Here is an 8,524-nt window from a genome sequence, read left to right as displayed (position 1 = left end):
TACGGCCGTAAACACGTTTACGACCGTAAACTGTGTTTACGGCCGTAAACACGTTTACGACCATAAACTGAGTTTACGGTCGCAAACCCAGTTTATGATCGTGTCTTGATCGTGTCTTGTATATATAGAGGAGGTGTTAGTCTTTTAGTGGTTATTGATGCCATAGAGTCCTATCGAGTTGTACCAGACGATTTTCTCAATATAATCGTGTGCAAGCTTGATTTCTTTTCATCTTACTCTTATTTTATGATTGATTGTTGTGTAACTACTGGTAAAGATCCTTATTTGGACCTTACAGGTGACTTTCATGAGTTAGAAAATGATACCCATAGTTGGAGACCGTTTGTTTCCACACTATTAGAGTAAATTTTGGTATAATGTGCCTTGCAGAGTGGACACTACCCGAGAAAGAATTTATATGAAGAATTTGGAAGTGAAATTCCTATTGACCTAGGAAAAGTATTAGAATATGTTAGATCGAGCATATACGTGAGAAGGATTCTAAAAAATGGTGAGTCTAGGAAATCCAAGATGTGTTTGATAAAGACATGAAATCCGTAGTTGAGTCTAGGAGAAATTGTTGTATGTGCTTGTTTGAATACATACATGTGTGATAAGTCGCTTTGTGATTTTGTATGGTAACTTGGGAACACTACAAGAAAAAGACCCTTTTACGACGCGCAAACCACGACACTCATTGATTTATGTTACGCAAAAGAGAGTGACATTAAAAAAGTGTCATCTCTTCAAAAAATTTAAGGATTTAGGTCATGCATTATTGCGTGCCCTTAAATTAGTGTCATACGAAAAAAAAAAAATTAAAAACACGGAGGGCGCTGTATCTTAAATGTGCGTCCTCTGTATAGGTGTTGCTTTATAATTTTAATGAACGCGCGTTTATTAGACGGGGGGAAATGAAATCCCCAAAAAATTAAAACCCCGCCTGTTGCGTCTCCTCCTTCTCCTTCTCCTTCGTGTGTTCTCCTCCTTCTCCTTCGTGTGCTTTCCATTTTGTTTATCTCAAACCCTGCTTGAATTTCACCATATAATTTATTCTCTCCTTCAGCCGACAACCTTCACTCTCTCCTTCTCCTTTTCTCTGCAAACCCTAATCCGCCTCCACCACTACTGAATCCCTTTTATTTATCCTTAAGGATTAACGCAACCAAGCTCGTATCTCAGATCAAGTACTCCGACGTGGAGTTAACCCCGACACGTCAGATGCAGCTCGATACTCTCTCCAGAGCTCTCCGCAACGGCCTCGAACTCGCTAGAAAATTCCTCGTCTCCAGGCGTTGGAACGTCTACAAGAACCTATAGTTGTCGCGGAAGATGGAGAAAGTCGATAAGAAGATATCGAGGTTCTTACAGTGCCCTCTTTGGGCTCAAGTCCTCGCTGACGTGCATCACGTGAGATTCGAGACCACCGAGTGGTTTGATCGACTTGAGGGCTCCGCTCAGAGGCTGGAGTAGCAGATCGGGTCCATGAGAATCGGAGGAGGCGGTGAAGGATGGTGGTTGGAGGAGGCGATGAAGTCTGGCTAAAATTATCCTTGGAAATTGCACCGGCTCAAAGACCTCATGGTTTTTTAGGTGTATGGAGTCCCATACTCTCAGCAATTGGGAATGCATTCAAACTTCAGGTCAAATAATTGAACTCCGTGGATCCAGCCTCTCTATTTTGTAGTGGCATTATTTTACCAGTTTCTCACTATGCGTTCAAAGTATTATGCCATGCCATTTATATTTCTTAAACTATATCTTTCTGCTTTTTTATATGACTATCACTTTGATTTATTAGCAGCAATGATTCCCCCTTGCAATGGCTGAGGGCAGATCCCGAAATGGAGTATCTTGCTGAGATTCATTTTAATCAACCTGTACAGATGTGGGTATGTATGTTCTTGTATCTTATATTCTTTTATTTTTATATATTTCTATATTTGAATGTTTTGAGAATCTATATAAACGCAAAAACCAGATAAATCAATTGGAGAAGGATAAAGATGTTGTGGCTCAAGCAAAATCAATCACAGCACTAGAGTTGTTCCCTCGACTTCTTTCAATTATTAATGCTTTAAGTAATCTCCTTTGTGATTCTCAGGTACTCTTTCCCTCTTGTGCACCAAATATCAACATACTTTTTGTTTATTTCTTCTACCTGTCCATTGAAAAAATCTACCCAGTTATAGAATTTTCAAAGTAAGAAATTCTTTTAAAGTACAATGATTTAGTTTTCTGTAAGAAAATTATTAAAGTGCAACTGTGACCTTTTCTACCTTGTTAAGGCCTTTTGGCGTGTTCGGATTGAGGCGGCTTTTGCTTTAGCTAGCACAGCATCCGAGGTATATATTTGTTGGTATAAATGACTGAAATACCCTTTCTAAGATTATTACTAGATTTTCTTGATATTGGTCATTGATGCATCATTTACTTTATTGTTCTTCTAGGAAACTGATTGGGATGGTTTACTGCATCTAATTAAATTTTATAAAAGTCGAAGATATGATGAGAAAATTGGACTCCCAAAGTAAGTGTTGCATCCTTTCTCAGTTTTAATAGACATCAAAACAATGTAAAAAGTTTTACTGACTGAAATACCCTTTCCTAAAGATTAATTTTCTTTTCATGCTCAGGCCAAATGACTTTCATGATTTTGCAGAGTATCTTGTACTCGAGGTAATGCAATGAGGTAGGATGTGTATTGTCAACAATGTCCAAAGTTTTTTTTTAAAAAACACAACATGCTTTTATAATCATATTGATACAAGAAACATATTGAAATGACATTTCAACTTTTTAATACAATTATATTTGTATTATTTATACAATATTATTTATCTAGGCGAAATCATTTATTGAATTTGTTTCATTTTTGTGGATTATGATGTCTTGACAGGCTATTCCACATGTTGTAGCTTTGGTTAGAGCAGCAGATAAGAAGAGCCCTCGTGAAGCTGTTGATTTCATTTTACAACTATTAAAAGTAAATGTTTCTTCCACTATTCCACTCCCACACATATTACCATTTCATTATCTGGTTTTTATATCTTCAATGTTGTTTTCTTTTTGGGGGTACTTTCAGTACAATGAGAACAATGTGAATCCGTATTCTGATGTTTTCTGGCTTGCTGCATTAGTCCAATCAGTCGGTGAACTTGAGTTTGGACAACAGGTTTGTTGGCAATTGGCATGCCTTTATATCGCATATATAAGTTTAAATTTTATGAAAATATTTTGATAATCAATTTTTTATCTTTTGATTATGCGATATAAAGTACTCTACTTACATTTGAAAGCAAAGTTTGTTTCTTTCTGTAATCTGTATATATTCAAATCAAACTTAGACTACTGCATATGCATATGTGTTTATGATTGCAGCATGCTATATCAAATCCAATGATATGAGAAAAGAAAACAAATAGTTCCTAACTTCTTATTAGAAACTCTATAAATCCCATAAACATGCTATATATCAAATCTAATGATATTATTGTTTCTTGATAATTATTGCAGTACTGATAATCAAAGTGTTGATAGAGCATATCATATTGGACAGAAGAAGGATGTTATTGTATACCGTTTGATGACTTGTGGTACAGTTGAAGAAAATATATACAGACAACAGGTTAAACATCATCTGATCTTTAAGTTCTTCCTCATGTGGAATATAGCTTATTGCTTAAATTTAATGAGACAGATATACAAAGGGGGTATTCAAAAGTGCTACCGAAGACAAAGAGCAAATTCGCAATTTCGATTATTGGGTGAGTACTGGAAAGTTGGACATTATTCTTATTTTATTTCACTTAATAATTAATCAGTGGGAAACAATACTCACATGTGCTTGATATCTCAGGATCTTAAGGAGTCTTTCAGTCTCCCCGAGCAGGGTTTTGATGTTTCTCTAACTCAGCAACAGTTACATAAAGAGCATGATTCTGAACCCGGAATGTTTGTAATTCCTTTAACCCTTCATTTGAAATATGTTCACTAGCATGATATAAATGATTAGTTTTTGTATTTTCTGTAGAAGAAAATTTTCATTTACTATATTATATGCTTTCTGAAAAACTATGGACATTAAGACCTTGTTTTTTCCCAAGTGTTTCCTGGATAAATGATCTGTAAAAGTTATTTGGAAAAAATGATGGCATAATTGGAGAAATGGAAGTAAAAAATAAACGACGACATAATTTAAAAAAAGTTTGGACTTAATAGGGAAAGCCTAATTTCCCTTACTTTCCCTATTAGATCCCTCTTTCTAAATTAAGTCAAAAAGAAACATGCATATATAGCTAACCAGATAAAGTCTTGTCCCCACTAAGTCCATTAAGTAAAAAAGAAACAAATTCTAATTAGTTACTTATGATCATCTCATTATTAGATAAACATGACACCTGGCTTTCAGTCAACGTTAAATTAACCATCTTATTGATATTTGTTATCTTAGGGATTCATCTCTTGAAGCTCACATAAATTTTTTAGAATCTCTTTGTATTGCTGGTATTAGTCACCACAATTTGCTGTTCTCCAAGACTGCTCCAGTGCCAGTCATGCAATATTTTGAACTGAGAAGGTGAGACCCCTAACCTCTTTGCAACTTTCTATTGTCATTTTCCTCTCTTATTATGGAAAAAAAGTTTCTAGATCATGAAATGACATCCAAATGATGACTACTTAATGTTTTTAAAGGAAACGGATCGTGAGTTTCTTTTAAGGATGTCCTACATGGAGATCTACAATGAGGAAATCAATGATTTGTTGGCACCAGAACACCGAAAGCTGCAAATCCATGAAAGCATTAAAGTAAAGTTAAATGATTTTTTTTTGTATATGTTTGTTGTTGTATTTTTCTAATTAAGTTTTCGTATGTAGCGTGGTATATTTGTTGTTGGCTTAAATGAAAAAATTGTTACTAGCCCAAAACAAGTGCTTGAATTTATGGATTTTGGTGAAGGTAATTACTTTCTAGTTTCTACTCATGTATTCACATTTTATCTGTTTTTATTTCTTTATAGTTTTAAAGATCTAATTTTTTCTACTTGGTTATTTATAATTATAATTTGTAGCTCATCGTCATATTGGGGAGACAAATATGAATTTACACAACAGTAGGTCTCATACCATTTTCCGCCAGAAAAGACCGATTTTGTTTATGCTTGTTTGAAAATCAGAGTAACATTTTAAATAAAAGTGTTGCGGAATTTGTCCCAAAACAAAATATGATAAAGATTTATCAAAAGCATTTCCAAAGAAATGTATTTCATTAAAAGACTCGGGATGTCATGTTCGATACAGATCAAAAGCATAAACAGTACAATATAAGCCTTACTACATTATTTCATATCTACAGGCCTATATCCGTAATCCCTCATCCAAAACATCACATCTATGCTCGAGCGCCACTACCTGTAATACATGAAACTGAGTGGGTCAGGCTTGGGAGCCTGGTGAGCACATAGGGTTTTCAACCCACAATAAATAAGTTTATTAATTTCATCAATCAACAATAACCCGATTACCCGTTCCCGTTATCCTCACTTTACGTCCCTAAACACCTATCATAAGGGACCTAGCCTAAGGATCATCATCGGGATGGACACTACTGTTAAGGGGGTTCCTTAGCAATAAATGTCCTAAAGGCAACCATGAGGGGGATGGAGTACACCGGTGAACACATTGTTCACAAACACCTACAGGTTGCGAGTCTTCCAACGTTCCACTGGACTGTCTAGAAGAGTCCGTGGTCGTCATCTATACTCCGCTAGATGACTGGATCACCAACAACATCGAGGCCTCTCATCATTTTATCACACATCGTCTTATTACATCTACCCATGTTTTACCCCAACATTTTTATAGATATAAAATACATATACAGTTTAAATCATGAAAAACATGTATAAAATCATTCATCCAACATAAACAGCAAGTATTAAGATAATATGCACACATAGCACGTAATTTATATAAAATACTTCATATCTATGTGTAAGATGAAAGTAACTATGCACTCACTTGATTAGGTGGTGACTCGGTACTTGAACATCACTTCGTTATCTCAAAACAATTTTTCCTTGACCAAAACCTAGTATTAATACCACTAGAGTTTAGTTTTAACGTTAATCGCGACTAATTAATAGTCTAGCTATTATTACTATTATATAAACGTTAAATAACACACCATATAACTCATAATAATAGCCCAAATAATTATTTTAAGGTCCTAATAATGTTAAATAAAAGCTATATTAAATATAGTATAGGCGTAGCTCACTTACAGCGGGTTTTTATTAAAAACCGGGCTTCGCTGGAGCAGCGTTTCCGAGCCGAAAGCTTTTCTTCTCGGAGCCGTCGGGCGCTCCGGGGCTTTCTTCTCGTGATAGGGAGGTTCCCTAGACTTGGGAGGGGTTTAGGGAGGTTAGAGAGAAGTTAGAGAGAGAAAGAAAGGTTTGAAGTTGTGAGGAAATTATGAAGAGTTCATCTCTTATTTATAGGAATTGTATAGTAAAGTAGTCTCCAAGCTTCGTCCGTAACTTTCACATACGAGCTCCGTTTTTGTCTGTCTTTTTACCGTTGAGTTCCTATTAATGAGATCTTCAACTCTCATTTAGACCTCGTTGGCTAATTCTCATTCTATCTCGGATTTACAAAACTGTATCGAATTCGCCGCGCTCGAAAAGTAGAGACTAAGCTTCGTCCATAACTTTCGCATACGAGCTCCGTTTTTATCTGTCTTTTTACCGTTGAGTTCCTATTAATGAGATCTTCAACTCTCATTTATACCTCGTTGGCTAATTCTCATTCTATCTCGGATTTACAAAACTGTATCGAATTCGCCGCGCTCGAAAAGTAGAGACTAAGCTTCGTCCATAACTTTCGCATACGAGCTCCGTTTTTGTCTGTCTTTTTATCGTTGTGCTACTATTAAAGAGATCTTCAATTCTCGTTTAGGTTGTGTCGGCTAAAAACCGCTCGATCTAATATTCGAACTTCGGGCTGTACACTGCTAAGCCGAAACTTCGAAAAATCATAACTTCCTCATACGAAGTCAGATTTGGGCGTTCTTTTTATGGATGCTCTCGGTTTAACGTTTTCTACGACTTTCATTTAGATTGCTAAGGCTAAAACTCGATTTATCGTAAATTCACTATTTACGCTTCCCGGTGCCGTGCCGGTTCCGTCACGAAACTTCGACGGGTCATAACTTCTTCGTTATAACTCGGATTTCGGCGTTCTTTATATCTCCGGAATCCTTGTTTCGACCACTACAACTTTATGTAAAGATATCGGGCTTATCTCACACTTTAATTTTGACGCTTATTTTTATTATTTATTAATTATACATTTATAATTAAATATTAAGCACATAAATTCACATAATTCACAAAATACTCAAATATTTTATCTTTATTACATCAAAAGAGTTACAATAGTTGACCTAGACTATTACATCGTCTAAAAATGCTTAGCCCCGAAACCCGGGCGTTACATAATGTAGATTATGGGATCCAAGAGTTTGGTTTGTATTGGAGTCAAAGGGTGAAATGGGAAAAGCGATGTTTCAGACTTCTTGCATGAAATATGGATTTTTTTGGGAAGTTTTTAGTCCAAGATATCTAGATAATATTGTGGGGCTCTTCAATACCTTTCCGTGGATATAAAGATCGTCGAAAACGGAGTTGGAACGAAGAAGTTATGATTGTTTGAAGTTAGGAAGGTTTTGGGCTTAGTCTAGTATGCTGGGCGTACATGGAGTACGTTGGGTGTATGCGATTAGTGCCCAAAACCTATTTTCGTTGTTTGAGTCCTATTTAAGCTCCTTAACTTCCCCAAACCCATTCCATTATGAACCACCACCTCTCCAACACCCTCCCTTGAAGACCTTAACCCTAGTTTGAGCCTTTTGAGCAAAAGAAGGTGTGCTTGAGTGCTTTGGAGTGTTCTTGGTGCATCTTGGAGAAGAAGAAACTCTTTGGAGAAGTTTTGGTTGCATTGGATCTTGTAGATCCGGACTTTGTTCACCTTGATTTTTCTTCTAGATGTATATAGTTTGAATCTTGATGATTCATTTGACAGATCTAGCTAGTCTTGGATGTTATGAGTTTTTGATCACTTTAGTGCATAAAGTTTAGATTTTGAAAGTTTTTTACCTTATTATGGATAAAGTTGGAAACTTTATCCATCTAAACATCATATTGATTCATATCTGAAGGCTTGAGACTTGGACTTAGTGGTTTTAGTTGGAAAGGATGCACTTTTGGTCCCTTTGAGACAAATACTAGATCTTGGTTGGTTAGATCATTATAAAGGATAAAGTTTGAAACTTTATCCATTATGGAGTTATTAGGAACCATAAAATGTAATTTAGACCTTAGTTTCCTTCCATTCCATGCATGAGCTAGGATGTCTTAAAGAGTTAATAAGTTAGGGTTTTTGGTATTGATGTGACAACCGTCAATTTTGGCCAAGTCAAAGTCAACTAAAGTCAACAAGTCAAACCGGTCAACTCATCTAACCC

The 8,524-nt window shown here is 35.9% G+C and overlaps 2 long non-coding RNA genes across 3 annotated transcripts; both read left to right on the top strand.

Moving 5' to 3' along the window:
• Positions 1-1,712: 1,712 nt before the first annotated feature.
• Positions 1,713-2,063, top strand: LOC145136279 (uncharacterized). 2 transcript variants are annotated; one of them, XR_013720357.1, is made up of 3 exons: positions 1,713-1,724; positions 1,805-1,892; positions 1,982-2,063. It is a non-coding gene; the product is annotated as an uncharacterized LOC145136279 (long non-coding RNA). The 2 variants fall into 2 exon arrangements; XR_013720358.1 differs by having other exon boundaries at positions 1,802-1,892.
• Positions 2,064-2,286: 223 nt separating this feature from the next.
• On the top strand, positions 2,287-2,693 carry LOC145136892 (uncharacterized). The gene is made up of 3 exons (XR_013720760.1): positions 2,287-2,345; positions 2,451-2,530; positions 2,637-2,693. It is a non-coding gene; the product is annotated as an uncharacterized LOC145136892 (long non-coding RNA).
• The last annotated feature ends 5,831 nt before the right edge of the window (positions 2,694-8,524 follow it).

This window comes from Lactuca virosa, chromosome 9 (assembly GCF_052849685.1).
Source record: "Lactuca virosa cultivar CGN04683 chromosome 9, Lactuca_virosa_CGN04683_v6, whole genome shotgun sequence".
NCBI classification, from domain to species: Eukaryota; Viridiplantae; Streptophyta; class Magnoliopsida; order Asterales; family Asteraceae; genus Lactuca; species Lactuca virosa.
The sequence above is the reverse complement of the archived record's forward strand: the minus strand, read 5'-3'. Positions and strand labels throughout refer to the sequence as shown.